At 46.4% G+C, this 17161-nt stretch overlaps 2 non-coding genes and 1 pseudogene across 2 annotated transcripts; all 3 read left to right on the top strand.

The window, feature by feature from the left end:
* Window positions 1-1872: 1872 nt before the first annotated feature.
* Window positions 1873-2057, top strand: LOC119733509. Its single transcript, XR_005271876.1, has one exon. It is a non-coding gene; the product is annotated as a U2 spliceosomal RNA (small nuclear RNA).
* A 5751-nt stretch (window positions 2058-7808) lies between these two features.
* Window positions 7809-8000, top strand: LOC119733490. The gene has a single exon (XR_005271859.1). It is a non-coding gene; the product is annotated as a U2 spliceosomal RNA (small nuclear RNA).
* A 5748-nt stretch (window positions 8001-13748) lies between these two features.
* On the top strand, window positions 13749-13931 carry LOC119733526 (annotated as a pseudogene).
* Window positions 13932-17161: the final 3230 nt, after the last annotated feature.

The raw sequence follows: 17161 nt of genomic DNA, 5'->3' as shown, positions 1-17161 counted from the left end.
TTTCTGCGTAAGGGCAACTACGCCCAGCGTGTCGGTGCCGGTGCACCGGTCTACCTTGCGGCAGTGATGGAGTACCTTACCGCGGAGATCTTGGAACTGGCCGGAAACGCTGCACGAGACAACAAGAAGACGAGAATTAATCCCCGCCATCTGCAGCTTGCTATACGCAACGACGAGGAGTTGAACAAGTTGATGAGCGGAGTTACCATCGCGCAGGGTGGTGTCCTTCCCAACATCCAGCAAGTTCTTCTGCCCAAGAAGACCGCCAAAGTGTCAAAGTAAAGAAAAGAACTTACTTTGCATCCACAAACCCAAAAGGCTCTTTTCAGAGCCACCACAACCTTCAAAAAAGAGATTTGTCGCTGCCTGTCTAACTCCACCTCTACCTTCACTCATAGCCGAAATCAATTTCTCTAATTTTTTTTATAAACAATAGAACACTGTTCCAGATAGAATTCCCACTGTGTCCTTTAACTTAATCATTATGCAAAATTTTACGCACTGCGTATGTGACCGGCCGGCCGGCTGAGTACATTAGCCATACATGTATGTATATGCATTGTCTTAAATGTTGCCTCATGTAGAATGTGAATGACTTATTCACCAAAGGTTACAAAAATGGACAAATAATGGTGCGTTGACATTTGTTTCCCGTTTGTTTCTTTTCTTTCTTTCTCTCTCTTCAATTAACTCCCCGCGGGACCGCATTGATATTGATACATAAGTATTATAAGCGCAAATGAAAACGGTATGACGAATGTTTTCTTTTCTTTCGAATTTTCTTCTTATAACTTCATGACGAAATAAACAATAAATCAATGAAATAAAATAGTAATTATTACAAAAAGGGGAAATAAGTAAGTGAAAAAATAACAAAACAAAACAATAACCAAGCAATTAAAGGAAAGCGGCAGGCTGGGACTCGAACCCACGGTCTATTACTTTCTACATGTGCTCTCTAACCACTCGGCCACGGAGCTTACTGACAAACTGAAGTATTTCCCCGCCCCTAATGTGGGACCCATTGGCAGGCCCTGAGAAATACCCAGATGGGAAACGCCGAGGCGCGATGACCGGGAGTGTTGAAGGGCGCCATCTATTGATATGCTTGTCCCGGTACATCGTACGTACGGCATTTAGTGCCGACGCTCTCGCTCACTGATGCATTGATCCCATTTTTTGTCTGGATTAATTTTTTCAACAAGATTTTGGGTGAAATATGATCGAGGTGTATGAAAATGCATGATAGAAATATTTTTAAGAATGTATATGTCTCTGTTAATCTGAGAAAGCCGGAGATTTCTTGCTCATCTCTCTCTCCCCTGGTTTCGTTGAGTTGCGGTGGACGCGCAGGAGTCTTTTTTTTTGTTTTCACACCAGGAAACAAAAAAAGGCAAAAATAAATAATAAGAAGAACAATAGCAAACAGTATTTCAAGACGAATAATCCCTTTCCGCGCTATTGTTTTAATATTAATCGTTATCGCTTCTCGGCCTTTTGGCTAAGATCATTGCACATCGGTCTTAGTCTCGGTCAGGAACATCAGGAGGTGGTCCAGACTCGGCATTGCACTTAGCCTTGAGTCTGTAAGGCTCCTCCCCCGAAGTGGTCCCCGGCTTGCGTAGTGACGGTCTTCCGTGTTCTGCCTCGCATGGGTGATTTTGTTTAGGCATGAAGTTGCCTTTGTTCAGGCATGAAGTTGCCTTAGTTTAGGCGTGAAGTCGCCTTTGTATCGGCGTGAAGTCGCCATTTTTTGTGTTATATGTGTAGGCGTGAAGTCGCCTTTGTATGTTGTCTTTGTCCCGGGCAGGAGGGTTCGCAACCCTACTAGCTTGGTCCGACGTGGTCGGCCTGCCCGGTCCCCCAAGCGTGGTCTTGTGGGGGGGCCATAAAAAATAAGTATCTGTTCTTTTCAGCTTAATATCTGAAACGCTGTTCATTGAACAGCCAGTATATTAAACTGATTTTTGGATTTGGGCCGTGGAATAGAGGCTTGCCTCGTCCCGGCCACGGGTTGGCCCGGTATAGCAGTACATCCGGGATTCGGCCCACTCCCTTCGGGGAACATAAATTAATACAAAAACAGGTTCTGACTACGGTGCCCCGTCGTTAAAGGTTCGTTTTCTTTTGACGTTTTGGTGACAGGGCTTTCACATTGAATTACGGTAAATATTAGTAAGTGTGTAAAGTCTTGTTAAATTATGATGTTGGCGTTTCCATTGATTTCCGTTCAAGGTGTAAAAAAAAAAAAAAAAAAAAAAAGGCTTGGCCACGACCCCTCTGTGTCTGGTTATAAATGTATTGTTTGAGTCTCGTTGCAATATGTTTCTAGGCATCTTCTTCCTTTTCTTATTTGTTATCCCTTTTCCCCCTTGTTTTGCTTCTGATTTGTTTGTTTCCCAGGATGAGTGCTCCTGCCACGATTGGTCGCCAGAGGGCGCCGTAACAGTTGATGGCTTCGCATGCTCATATCGCGTCCGCGCATGTCCTATAAGTTGCCTCGCCGGGGCTGGGATGGCCATTGAATCATCTACAACCGACTGAGGAGACACAAACATGTCTGGCCGTGGCAAAGGAGGAAAGGGACTAGGCAAAGGGGGTGCCAAGCGACACCGCAAGGTTCTCCGAGATAACATCCAGGGAATCACTAAACCAGCCATTCGTCGGCTGGCCCGCCGCGGAGGAGTCAAGCGTATCTCCGGGCTCATCTACGAAGAAACCCGCGGAGTCCTCAAGGTTTTCCTGGAGAACGTTATCCGCGATGCAGTCACCTACTGCGAGCACGCCAAGAGGAAGACTGTCACTGCAATGGACGTGGTGTATGCGCTGAAGAGACAGGGACGCACGCTGTACGGCTTCGGCGGCTAGACACCATATTCAAAAATCAAACCGAACGGCTCTTTTCAGAGCCACCACTATTTCAAAAAAGAGATTGAATCTTGATTTTACTCGATTTCACTTGTCCTTGTCATGTGTGTTCTTAGAGTTGCTTTTCCCCTCCCTATTTCCACTGTAAAACATGTCTGGTCTCCATTTTTTGTCAAAGTCGATTAAGTAATAATTACTGGGTGCTCGTCTCAGGATATAGCGGGGAACGTATAGAGGGATCCGTGACATTTTGTTCGCGAATGGGTGTGTGTGATTATTGTCTTTATTACAAAACAAACATAAACAGCAGCCAGGGAAATCCGTATGTTTGTCACTTTTCTTTTAGGGGGTGGGGGAGGGGGTGTTTATTGGGGTTCAATTAATCCCAAGTAGGGGGTGGGAGAAATATTGTAGTCACAACGATCCCAAATGGATTCTGTTGCCGAGGGCTCATAATACTATAGGCTCGGAAAAGCAGCATTTTCGATTGAAATTTAACGTCTATACTTTTTCAACGTACGGAAATCGTGATCACTGAAGCGTCTCCGCTTGGCCCCCGAAGCACCCAATCGGAAGATAGCCCATTGTTAGGCTTCCAACCTAGGATGCTATGCGCCGGCCTTAAGAGGCGGGGTCCGTTCGCTCAATCTGCACTCAGTTGTGATCACCGTTCATCAAACCATACCCTTGACCATGGCGCGCACCAAGCAGACGGCAAGAAAGAGCACCGGGGGGAAAGCCCCCAGGAAGCAGTTGGCCACCAAGGCGGCCCGCAAGAGCGCACCGGCGACTGGCGGTGTCAAGAAACCCCATCGGTACCGACCGGGAACCGTCGCCCTCCGTGAGATTCGCCGCTACCAGAAGAGCACCGAACTGCTGATCCGAAAGCTGCCATTCCAGAGACTTGTGCGTGAAATTGCACAGGATTTCAAAACTGAACTGCGATTCCAGAGTTCTGCCGTCATGGCATTGCAAGAAGCGAGCGAAGCTTACCTCGTCGGCCTCTTCGAAGACACCAACCTGTGCGCCATTCACGCCAAGAGGGTCACCATCATGCCCAAGGACATCCAGTTGGCCCGCCGAATTCGGGGTGAACGAGCTTGAGCACGTTGTGTGCGCAAAAAGAAATAAAACTAACGGCTCTTTTCAGAGCCACTACTTCTTCAAAGAGAGATTAAGTCCAATCCCTGAGTTTTCCTTCAAATAAAGAATAAAGGGCCGTTGATTTTTTTCCGAATTATTATTGTTGATATTCTGTCCAAATACATTCCACTTTTTGGGTTCTATACGTATGCCTCATCCGAAACGTGTTCCAGGCAAAATTGAATTGTTATGGGCATGGTAATAATGATATATATTTCCTATCTGTTTTGACAATTACAGGTACTCGTTCTCTTATTTTCGTCGGTTTTGCGTTACATTGTATGATTCATTATAAATGGATGGTGCATAAGGGGGAAACAACATTTAAAGAAGTATTGGTGCACTACGACATATTAATTCGCCCTCCGCTGGAGATGACTTTATTATTTCCCAGAAATTCAGTAGACAATAATATTTAAGAAGGACACTTATACACGTGTCAGTCTGAGAAAAAGGCTAAAAATACCCTTGCCGGGAGGGGGGGGGGGGGGGGGGGGTCGTGCCGTGCGTGCATTGTATAACTATGCACGCATACCGCTTTCTTCACGCATGGGTTAGCGGTCACTGGCGGGAAAGTGGACGATGCATGGGTGGTCAGAATCCAAGCTGTGCACAATAAAAGCCGGCCAAGACGTGCTGGTCTTTCATTCGATCTCACGATCCGATACATTCCAAGTCCTCCAATATGGCTCCCAAAGTTAGCGGAAAAGGTCAGAAGAAGGCCGGAAATACTAAGGGTCCGGTTAGCGCAAACAAAAAGAGGCACCGGCGTCGCAAGGAGAGCTACGGCATCTACATCTACAAAGTGATGAAACAGGTGCACCCCGACACCGGAATCTCGAGCAAGGCAATGAGCATCATGAACAGCTTTGTCAACGACGTGTTTGAGCGCATCGCCAGCGAATCTTCTCGCCTCGCTCTCTACAACAAGAAGTCCACCATCACAAGCCGTGAAGTGCAGACAGCAGTACGCCTACTTCTTCCCGGGGAGCTTGCTAAGCATGCAGTCAGCGAAGGCACCAAGGCCGTCACCAAGTACACGACTTCAAAATAGAAATTTTGAAGGCTTCAAAACCAAACGGCTCTTTTCAGAGCCAACACAGTTTCCAAAAAGAGATTTGCCAGTCAGCTCAGTTCGCCCGATCAGCCCATTTCTTAGGTTTTACAACTAACCTTTTTTTATTCTGTTGTGTCCCTTTCACTCTCTCTCTTTTTTTTTAATATGCTTTTACCCTTCGTGAGGCGAGGGGAGGTAATGCGATTAAAGTTAATCCCTGAGTCTTGTCGTCGTCGTAAACACATAATTTAATTTATGCCACAGCCTTTTTCAATTGGTCATTTCTTTCAATCTCCGGACGAGTGCTTGCATTTTGTTGAGTGGGTTACTATTAAAAAATAAATTAGGATTTCGTCTGTGGGATGTTACAAATATCTAGCAAGAAACCGAGGCCAGTTTTAACCGCCGCGTGAGAGCAACGAATCACTGCCATTGTGCGGAGGCTGGTCGAAAGATCATGGGACTTCTTCGGCGGAATAACAATAAAACGTCTTAAAATGGAGGTAAGAATGTTGCATGTTTCTGTGTTTTATCTAGTGATTCCATTACTTTGAACGACGATGACACAGTTGTAATTTTTTGTTCCCTCGTCCCCCGCGTCCAAAATGGATGCGGTGCACCCAACCGTGCGACGGGCACGCCCGTGTCGCGTGATTGGCTACTTGGCACGCTTCAGCCAATCCACCAGAACGCTATAACTAGTGTTGTGTTTTCCAAGTGGGTTCATTCACACACCACCTTTACTGCAGAGTACATTCATCTTCTGTCACTATACTGTCAAGATGACTGGGCGAGGAAAGAGCGGCAAAGCAAGAAGCAAGGCCAAGAGCAGGTCCTCCAGGGCGGGACTCCAGTTCCCCGTGGGTCGTGTTCACAGATTTCTGCGTAAGGGCAACTACGCCCAGCGTGTCGGTGCCGGTGCACCGGTCTACCTTGCGGCAGTGATGGAGTACCTTACCGCGGAGATCTTGGAACTGGCCGGAAACGCTGCACGAGACAACAAGAAGACGAGAATTAATCCCCGCCATCTGCAGCTTGCTATACGCAACGACGAGGAGTTGAACAAGTTGATGAGCGGAGTTACCATCGCGCAGGGTGGTGTCCTTCCCAACATCCAGCAAGTTCTTCTGCCCAAGAAGACCGCCAAAGTGTCAAAGTAAAGAAAAGAACTTACTTTGCATCCACAAACCCAAAAGGCTCTTTTCAGAGCCACCACAACCTTCAAAAAAGAGATTTGTCGCTGCCTGTCTAACTCCACCTCTACCTTCACTCATAGCCGAAATCAATTTCTCTAATTTTTTTATAAACAATAGAACACTGTTCCAGATAGAATTCCCACTGTGTCCTTTAACTTAATCATTATGCAAAATTTTACGCACTGCGTATGTGACCGGCCGGCCGGCTGAGTACATTAGCCATACATGTATGTATATGCATTGTCTTAAATGTTGCCTCATGTAGAATGTGAATGACTTATTCACCAAAGGTTACAAAAATGGACAAATAATGGTGCGTTGACATTTGTTTCCCGTTTGTTTCTTTTCTTTCTTTCTCTCTCTTCAATTAACTCCCCGCGGGACCGCATTGATATTGATACATAAGTATTATAAGCGCAAATGAAAACGGTATGACGAATGTTTTCTTTTCTTTCGAATTTTCTTCTTATAACTTCATGACGAAATAAACAATAAATCAATGAAATAAAATAGTAATTATTACAAAAAGGGGAAATAAGTAAGTGAAAAAATAACAAAACAAAACAATAACCAAGCAATTAAAGGAAAGCGGCAGGCTGGGACTCGAACCCACGGTCTATTACTTTCTACATGTGCTCTCTAACCACTCGGCCACGGAGCTTACTGACAAACTGAAGTATTTCCCCGCCCCTAATGTGGGACCCATTGGCAGGCCCTGAGAAATACCCAGATGGGAAACGCCGAGGCGCGATGACCGGGAGTGTTGAAGGGCGCCATCTATTGATATGCTTGTCCCGGTACATCGTACGTACGGCATTTAGTGCCGACGCTCTCGCTCACTGATGCATTGATCCCATTTTTTGTCTGGATTAATTTTTTCAACAAGATTTTGGGTGAAATATGATCGAGGTGTATGAAAATGCATGATAGAAATATTTTTAAGAATGTATATGTCTCTGTTAATCTGAGAAAGCCGGAGATTTCTTGCTCATCTCTCTCTCCCCTGGTTTCGTTGAGTTGCGGTGGACGCGCAGGAGTCTTTTTTTTGTTTTCACACCAGGAAACAAAAAAAGGCAAAAATAAATAATAAGAAGAACAATAGCAAACAGTATTTCAAGACGAATAATCCCTTTCCGCGCTATTGTTTTAATATTAATCGTTATCGCTTCTCGGCCTTTTGGCTAAGATCATTGCACATCGGTCTTAGTCTCGGTCAGGAACATCAGGAGGTGGTCCAGACTCGGCATTGCACTTAGCCTTGAGTCTGTAAGGCTCCTCCCCCGAAGTGGTCCCCGGCTTGCGTAGTGACGGTCTTCCGTGTTCTGCCTCGCATGGGTGATTTTGTTTAGGCATGAAGTTGCCTTTGTTCAGGCATGAAGTTGCCTTAGTTTAGGCGTGAAGTCGCCTTTGTATCGGCGTGAAGTCGCCATTTTTTGTGTTATATGTGTAGGCGTGAAGTCGCCTTTGTATGTTGTCTTTGTCCCGGGCAGGAGGGTTCGCAACCCTACTAGCTTGGTCCGACGTGGTCGGCCTGCCCGGTCCCCCAAGCGTGGTCTTGTGGGGGGCCATAAAAAATAAGTATCTGTTCTTTTCAGCTTAATATCTGAAACGCTGTTCATTGAACAGCCAGTATATTAAACTGATTTTTGGATTTGGGCCGTGGAATAGAGGCTTGCCTCGTCCCGGCCACGGGTTGGCCCGGTATAGCAGTACATCCGGGATTCGGCCCACTCCCTTCGGGGAACATAAATTAATACAAAAACAGGTTCTGACTACGGTGCCCCGTCGTTAAAGGTTCGTTTTCTTTTGACGTTTTGGTGACAGGGCTTTCACATTGAATTACGGTAAATATTAGTAAGTGTGTAAAGTCTTGTTAAATTATGATGTTGGCGTTTCCATTGATTTCCGTTCAAGGTGTAAAAAAAAAAAAAAAAAAAAAAGGCTTGGCCACGACCCCTCTGTGTCTGGTTATAAATGTATTGTTTGAGTCTCGTTGCAATATGTTTCTAGGCATCTTCTTCCTTTTCTTATTTGTTATCCCTTTTCCCCTTGTTTTGCTTCTGATTTGTTTGTTTCCCAGGATGAGTGCTCCTGCCACGATTGGTCGCCAGAGGGCGCCGTAACAGTTGATGGCTTCGCATGCTCATATCGCGTCCGCGCATGTCCTATAAGTTGCCTCGCCGGGGCTGGGATGGCCATTGAATCATCTACAACCGACTGAGGAGACACAAACATGTCTGGCCGTGGCAAAGGAGGAAAGGGACTAGGCAAAGGGGGTGCCAAGCGACACCGCAAGGTTCTCCGAGATAACATCCAGGGAATCACTAAACCAGCCATTCGTCGGCTGGCCCGCCGCGGAGGAGTCAAGCGTATCTCCGGGCTCATCTACGAAGAAACCCGCGGAGTCCTCAAGGTTTTCCTGGAGAACGTTATCCGCGATGCAGTCACCTACTGCGAGCACGCCAAGAGGAAGACTGTCACTGCAATGGACGTGGTGTATGCGCTGAAGAGACAGGGACGCACGCTGTACGGCTTCGGCGGCTAGACACCATATTCAAAAATCAAACCGAACGGCTCTTTTCAGAGCCACCACTATTTCAAAAAAGAGATTGAATCTTGATTTTACTCGATTTCACTTGTCCTTGTCATGTGTGTTCTTAGAGTTGCTTTTCCCCTCCCTATTTCCACTGTAAAACATGTCTGGTCTCCATTTTTTGTCAAAGTCGATTAAGTAATAATTACTGGGTGCTCGTCTCAGGATATAGCGGGGAACGTATAGAGGGATCCGTGACATTTTGTTCGCGAATGGGTGTGTGTGATTATTGTCTTTATTACAAAACAAACATAAACAGCAGCCAGGGAAATCCGTATGTTTGTCACTTTTCTTTTAGGGGGTGGGGGAGGGGGTGTTTATTGGGGTTCAATTAATCCCAAGTAGGGGGTGGGAGAAATATTGTAGTCACAACGATCCCAAATGGATTCTGTTGCCGAGGGCTCATAATACTATAGGCTCGGAAAAGCAGCATTTTCGATTGAAATTTAACGTCTATACTTTTTCAACGTACGGAAATCGTGATCACTGAAGCGTCTCCGCTTGGCCCCCGAAGCACCCAATCGGAAGATAGCCCATTGTTAGGCTTCCAACCTAGGATGCTATGCGCCGGCCTTAAGAGGCGGGGTCCGTTCGCTCAATCTGCACTCAGTTGTGATCACCGTTCATCAAACCATACCCTTGACCATGGCGCGCACCAAGCAGACGGCAAGAAAGAGCACCGGGGGAAAGCCCCCAGGAAGCAGTTGGCCACCAAGGCGGCCCGCAAGAGCGCACCGGCGACTGGCGGTGTCAAGAAACCCCATCGGTACCGACCGGGAACCGTCGCCCTCCGTGAGATTCGCCGCTACCAGAAGAGCACCGAACTGCTGATCCGAAAGCTGCCATTCCAGAGACTTGTGCGTGAAATTGCACAGGATTTCAAAACTGAACTGCGATTCCAGAGTTCTGCCGTCATGGCATTGCAAGAAGCGAGCGAAGCTTACCTCGTCGGCCTCTTCGAAGACACCAACCTGTGCGCCATTCACGCCAAGAGGGTCACCATCATGCCCAAGGACATCCAGTTGGCCCGCCGAATTCGGGGTGAACGAGCTTGAGCACGTTGTGTGCGCAAAAAGAAATAAAACTAACGGCTCTTTTCAGAGCCACTACTTCTTCAAAGAGAGATTAAGTCCAATCCCTGAGTTTTCCTTCAAATAAAGAATAAAGGGCCGTTGATTTTTTTCCGAATTATTATTGTTGATATTCTGTCCAAATACATTCCACTTTTTGGGTTCTATACGTATGCCTCATCCGAAACGTGTTCCAGGCAAAATTGAATTGTTATGGGCATGGTAATAATGATATATATTTCCTATCTGTTTTGACAATTACAGGTACTCGTTCTCTTATTTTCGTCGGTTTTGCGTTACATTGTATGATTCATTATAAATGGATGGTGCATAAGGGGGAAACAACATTTAAAGAAGTATTGGTGCACTACGACATATTAATTCGCCCTCCGCTGGAGATGACTTTATTATTTCCCAGAAATTCAGTAGACAATAATATTTAAGAAGGACACTTATACACGTGTCAGTCTGAGAAAAAGGCTAAAAATACCCTTGCCGGGGAGGGGGGGGGGGGGGGGTCGTGCCGTGCGTGCATTGTATAACTATGCACGCATACCGCTTTCTTCACGCATGGGTTAGCGGTCACTGGCGGGAAAGTGGACGATGCATGGGTGGTCAGAATCCAAGCTGTGCACAATAAAAGCCGGCCAAGACGTGCTGGTCTTTCATTCGATCTCACGATCCGATACATTCCAAGTCCTCCAATATGGCTCCCAAAGTTAGCGGAAAAGGTCAGAAGAAGGCCGGAAATACTAAGGGTCCGGTTAGCGCAAACAAAAAGAGGCACCGGCGTCGCAAGGAGAGCTACGGCATCTACATCTACAAAGTGATGAAACAGGTGCACCCCGACACCGGAATCTCGAGCAAGGCAATGAGCATCATGAACAGCTTTGTCAACGACGTGTTTGAGCGCATCGCCAGCGAATCTTCTCGCCTCGCTCTCTACAACAAGAAGTCCACCATCACAAGCCGTGAAGTGCAGACAGCAGTACGCCTACTTCTTCCCGGGGAGCTTGCTAAGCATGCAGTCAGCGAAGGCACCAAGGCCGTCACCAAGTACACGACTTCAAAATAGAAATTTTGAAGGCTTCAAAACCAAACGGCTCTTTTCAGAGCCAACACAGTTTCCAAAAGAGATTTGCCAGTCAGCTCAGTTCGCCCGATCAGCCCATTTCTTAGGTTTTACAACTAACCTTTTTTATTCTGTTGTGTCCCTTTCACTCTCTCTCTTTTTTTTTAATATGCTTTTACCCTTCGTGAGGCGAGGGGAGGTAATGCGATTAAAGTTAATCCCTGAGTCTTGTCGTCGTCGTAAACACATAATTTAATTTATGCCACAGCCTTTTTCAATTGGTCATTTCTTTCAATCTCCGGACGAGTGCTTGCATTTTGTTGAGTGGGTTACTATTAAAAAATAAATTAGGATTTCGTCTGTGGGATGTTACAAATATCTAGCAAGAAACCGAGGCCAGTTTTAACCGCCGCGTGAGAGCAACGAATCACTGCCATTGTGCGGAGGCTGGTCGAAAGATCATGGGACTTCTTCGGCGGAATAACAATAAAACGTCTTAAAATGGAGGTAAGAATGTTGCATGTTTCTGTGTTTTATCTAGTGATTCCATTACTTTGAACGACGATGACACAGTTGTAATTTTTTGTTCCCTCGTCCCCCGCGTCCAAAATGGATGCGGTGCACCCAACCGTGCGACGGGCACGCCCGTGTCGCGTGATTGGCTACTTGGCACGCTTCAGCCAATCCACCAGAACGCTATAACTAGTGTTGTGTTTTCCAAGTGGGTTCATTCACACACCACCTTTACTGCAGAGTACATTCATCTTCTGTCACTATACTGTCAAGATGACTGGGCGAGGAAAGAGCGGCAAAGCAAGAAGCAAGGCCAAGAGCAGGTCCTCCAGGGCGGGACTCCAGTTCCCCGTGGGTCGTGTTCACAGATTTCTGCGTAAGGCAACTACGCCCAGCGTGTCGGTGCCGGTGCACCGGTCTACCTTGCGGCAGTGATGGAGTACCTTACCGCGGAGATCTTGGAACTGGCCGGAAACGCTGCACGAGACAACAAGAAGACGAGAATTAATCCCCGCCATCTGCAGCTTGCTATACGCAACGACGAGGAGTTGAACAAGTTGATGAGCGGAGTTACCATCGCGCAGGGTGGTGTCCTTCCCAACATCCAGCAAGTTCTTCTGCCCAAGAAGACCGCCAAAGTGTCAAAGTAAAGAAAAGAACTTACTTTGCATCCACAAACCCAAAAGGCTCTTTTCAGAGCCACCACAACCTTCAAAAAAGAGATTTGTCGCTGCCTGTCTAACTCCACCTCTACCTTCACTCATAGCCGAAATCAATTTCTCTAATTTTTTTATAAACAATAGAACACTGTTCCAGATAGAATTCCCACTGTGTCCTTTAACTTAATCATTATGCAAAATTTTACGCACTGCGTATGTGACCGGCCGGCCGGCTGAGTACATTAGCCATACATGTATGTATATGCATTGTCTTAAATGTTGCCTCATGTAGAATGTGAATGACTTATTCACCAAAGGTTACAAAAATGGACAAATAATGGTGCGTTGACATTTGTTTCCCGTTTGTTTCTTTTCTTTCTTTCTCTCTCTTCAATTAACTCCCCGCGGGACCGCATTGATATTGATACATAAGTATTATAAGCGCAAATGAAAACGGTATGACGAATGTTTTCTTTTCTTTCGAATTTTCTTCTTATAACTTCATGACGAAATAAACAATAAATCAATGAAATAAAATAGTAATTATTACAAAAAGGGGAAATAAGTAAGTGAAAAAATAACAAAACAAAACAATAACCAAGCAATTAAAGGAAAGCGGCAGGCTGGGACTCGAACCCACGGTCTATTACTTTCTACATGTGCTCTCTAACCACTCGGCCACGGAGCTTACTGACAAACTGAAGTATTTCCCCGCCCCTAATGTGGGACCCATTGGCAGGCCCTGAGAAATACCCAGATGGGAAACGCCGAGGCGCGATGACCGGGAGTGTTGAAGGGCGCCATCTATTGATATGCTTGTCCCGGTACATCGTACGTACGGCATTTAGTGCCGACGCTCTCGCTCACTGATGCATTGATCCCATTTTTTGTCTGGATTAATTTTTTCAACAAGATTTGGGTGAAATATGATCGAGGTGTATGAAAATGCATGATAGAAATATTTTTAAGAATGTATATGTCTCTGTTAATCTGAGAAAGCCGGAGATTTCTTGCTCATCTCTCTCTCCCCTGGTTTCGTTGAGTTGCGGTGGACGCGCAGGAGTCTTTTTTTTTGTTTTTCACACCAGGAAACAAAAAAAGGCAAAAATAAATAATAAGAAGAACAATAGCAAACAGTATTTCAAGACGAATAATCCCTTCCGCGCTATTGTTGTTTTAATATTAATCGTTATCGCTTCTCGGCCTTTTGGCTAAGATCATTGCACATCGGTCTTAGTCTGGTCAGGAACATCAGGAGGTGGTCCAGACTCGGCATTGCACTTAGCCTTGAGTCTGTAAGGCTCCTCCCCCGAAGTGGTCCCCGGCTTGCGTAGTGACGGTCTTCCGTGTCTGCTCGCATGGGTGATTTTGTTTAGGCATGAAGTTGCCTTTGTTCAGGCATGAAGTTGCCTTAGTTTAGGCGTGAAGTCGCCTTTGTATCGGCGTGAAGTCGCCATTTTTTGTGTTATATGTGTAGGCGTGAAGTCGCCTTTGTATGTTGTCTTTGTCCCGGGCAGGAGGTTCGCAACCCTACTAGCTTGGTCCGACGTGGTCGGCCTGCCCGTCCCCCAAGCGTGGTCTTGTGGGGGGGCATAAAAAAAAAGTATCTGTTCTTTTCAGCTTAATATCTGAAACGCTGTTCATTGAACAGCCAGTATATTAAACTGATTTTTGGATTTGGCCGTGGAATAGAGGCTTGCCTCGTCCCGGCCACGGGTTGGCCCGGTATAGCAGTACATCCGGGATTCGGCCCACTCCCTTCGGGGAACATAAATTAATACAAAAACAGGTTCTGACTACGGTGCCCCGTCGTTAAAGGTTCGTTTTCTTTTGACGTTTTGGTGACAGGGCTTTCACATTGAATTACGGTAAATATTAGTAAGTGTGTAAAGTCTTGTTAAATTATGATGTTGGCGTTTCCATTGATTCCGTTCAAGGTGTAAAAAAAAAAAAAAAAAAAAAAAGGTTGGCCACGACCCTCTGTGTCTGGTTATAAATGTATTGTTTGAGTCTCGTTGCAATATGTTTCTAGGCATCTTCTTCCTTTTCTTATTTGTTATCCCTTTTCCCCTTGTTTTGCTTCTGATTTGTTTGTTTCCCAGGATGAGTGCTCCTGCCACGATTGGTCGCCAGAGGGCGCCGTAACAGTTGATGGCTTCGCATGCTCATATCGCGTCCGCGCATGTCCTATAAGTTGCCTCGCCGGGGCTGGGATGGCCATTGAATCATCTACAACCGACTGAGGAGACACAAACATGTCTGGCCGTGGCAAAGGAGGAAAGGGACTAGGCAAAGGGGGTGCCAAGCGACACCGCAAGGTTCTCCGAGATAACATCCAGGGAATCACTAAACCAGCATTCGTCGGCTGGCCCGCCGCGGAGGAGTCAAGCGTATCTCCGGGCTCATCTACGAAGAAACCCGCGGAGTCCTCAAGGTTTTCCTGGAGAACGTTATCCGCGATGCAGTCACCTACTGCGAGCACGCCAAGAGGAAGACTGTCACTGCAATGGACGTGGTGTATGCGCTGAAGAGACAGGGACGCACGCTGTACGGCTTCGGCGGCTAGACACCATATTCAAAAATCAAACCGAACGGCTCTTTTCAGAGCCACCACTATTTCAAAAAAGAGATTGAATCTTGATTTTACTCGATTTCACTTGTCCTTGTCATGTGTGTTCTTAGAGTTGCTTTTCCCCTCCCTATTTCCACTGTAAAACATGTCTGGTCTCCATTTTTTGTCAAAGTCGATTAAGTAATAATTACTGGGTGCTCGTCTCAGGATATAGCGGGGAACGTATAGAGGATCCGTGACATTTTGTTCGCGAATGGGTGTGTGTGATTATGTCTTTATTACAAAACAAACATAAACAGCAGCCAGGGAAATCCGTATGTTTGTCACTTTTCTTTTAGGGGGTGGGGGAGGGGGTGTTTATTGGGGTTCAATTAATCCCAAGTAGGGGGTGGGAGAAATATTGTAGTCACAACGATCCCAAATGGATTCTGTTGCCGAGGGCTCATAATACTATAGGCTCGGAAAAGCAGCATTTTCGATTGAAATTTAACGTCTATACTTTTTCAACGTACGGAAATCGTGATCACTGAAGCGTCCGCTTGCCCCCGAAGCACCCAATCGGAAGATAGCCCATTGTTAGGCTTCCAACCTAGGATGCTATGCGCCGGCCTAAGAGGCGGGGTCCGTTCGCTCAATCTGCACTCAGTTGTGATCACCGTTCATCAAACCAACCCTGACCATGGCGCGCACCAAGCAGACGGCAAGAAAGAGCACCGGGGGGAAAGCCCCAGGAGAAGCAGTTGGCCACCAAGGCGGCCCGCAAGAGCGCCGGCGACTGGCGGTGTCAAGAAACCCCATCGGTACCGACCGGGAACCGTCGCCCTCCGTGAGATTCGCCGCTACCAGAAGAGCACCGAACTGCTGATCCGAAAGCTGCCATTCCAGAGACTTGTGCGTGAAATTGCACAGGATTTCAAAAACGAACTGCGATTCCAGAGTTCTGCCGTCATGGAATTGCAAGAAGCGAGCGAAGCTTACCTCGTCGGCCTCTTCGAAGACACCAACCTGTGCGCCATTCACGCCAAGAGGGTCACCATCATGCCAAGGACATCCAGTTGGCCCGCCGAATTCGGTGGTGAACGAGCTTGAGCACGTTGTGTGCGCAAAAAGAAATAAAACTAACGGCTCTTTTCAGAGCCACTACTTCTTCAAAGAGAGATTAAGACCAAGCTCCCTGAGTTTTCCTTCAAATAAAGAATAAAGGGCCGTGATTTTTTTCCGAATTATTATTGTTGATATTCTGTCCAAATACATTCCACTTTTTGGTTCTATACGTATGCCTCATCCGATACGAACAGTTCCAGGCAAAATTGAATTGTTATGGGGGCATGGTAATAATGATATATATTCCTATCTGTTTTGACAATTACAGGTACTCGTTCTATTTTCGTCGTTCGTTTTGCGTTACATTGTATGATTATTATAAATGGATGGTGCATAAGGGGGAAACAACATTTAAAGAAGTATTGGTGCACTACGACATATAATTCGCCTCCGCTGAGATGACTTTATTATTTCCCCAGAAATTCAGTAGACAATAATATTTAAGAAGGACACTTATACACGTGTCAGTCTGAGAAAAAGGAGTCTAAAAATTACCCTTGCCGGGGAGGGGGGGGGGGGGGGGGGTCGTGCCGTGCGTGCATTGTATAACTATGCACGCATACCGCTTTCTTCACGCATGGGTTAGCGGTCACTGGCGGGAAAGGGACGATGCATGGGTGGTCAGAATCCAAGCTGTGCACAATAAAAGCCGGCCAAGACGTGCTGGTCTTTCATTCGATCTCACGATCCGATACATTCCAAGTCCTCCATATGGCTCCCAAGTTAGCGGAAAAGGTCAGAAGAAGGCCGGAAATACTAAGGGTCGGTTAGCGCAAACAAAAAGAGGCACCGGCGTCGCAAGGAGAGCTACGGCATCTACATCTACAAAGTGATGAAACAGGTGCACCCCGACACCGGAATCTCGAGCAAGGCAATGAGCATCATGAACAGCTTGTCAACGACGTGTTTGAGCGCATCGCCAGCGAATCTTCTCGCTCGCTCTCTACAAACAAGAAGTCCACCATCACAAGCCGTGAAGTGCAGACAGAGCAGTACGCTATTCTTCCCGGGGAGTGCTAAGCAGCAGTCAGCGAAGGCACCAAGGCCGTCACCAAGTACACGACTTCAAAATCGAAATTTTGAAGGCTTCAAAACCAAACGGCTCTTTTCAGAGCCAACACAGTTTCAAAAAGAGATTTGCCAGTCAGCTCAGTTCGCCCGATCAGCCCATTTCTTAGGTTTTACAACTAACCTTTTTTATTCTGTTGTGTCCCTTCACTCTCTCTCTTTTTTTTTAATATGCTTTTACCCTTCGTGAGGCGAGGGGAGGTAAGCGATTAAAGTAATCCCTGAGTCTTGTCGTCGTCGTAAACA

This window comes from Patiria miniata, unplaced genomic scaffold (assembly GCF_015706575.1).
Source record: "Patiria miniata isolate m_02_andy unplaced genomic scaffold, ASM1570657v1 HiC_scaffold_25, whole genome shotgun sequence".
Taxonomy (NCBI): domain Eukaryota; kingdom Metazoa; phylum Echinodermata; class Asteroidea; order Valvatida; family Asterinidae; genus Patiria; species Patiria miniata.
Note: the sequence above shows the minus strand (reverse complement) of the source record. Positions and strands in the feature narration are given on the sequence as shown.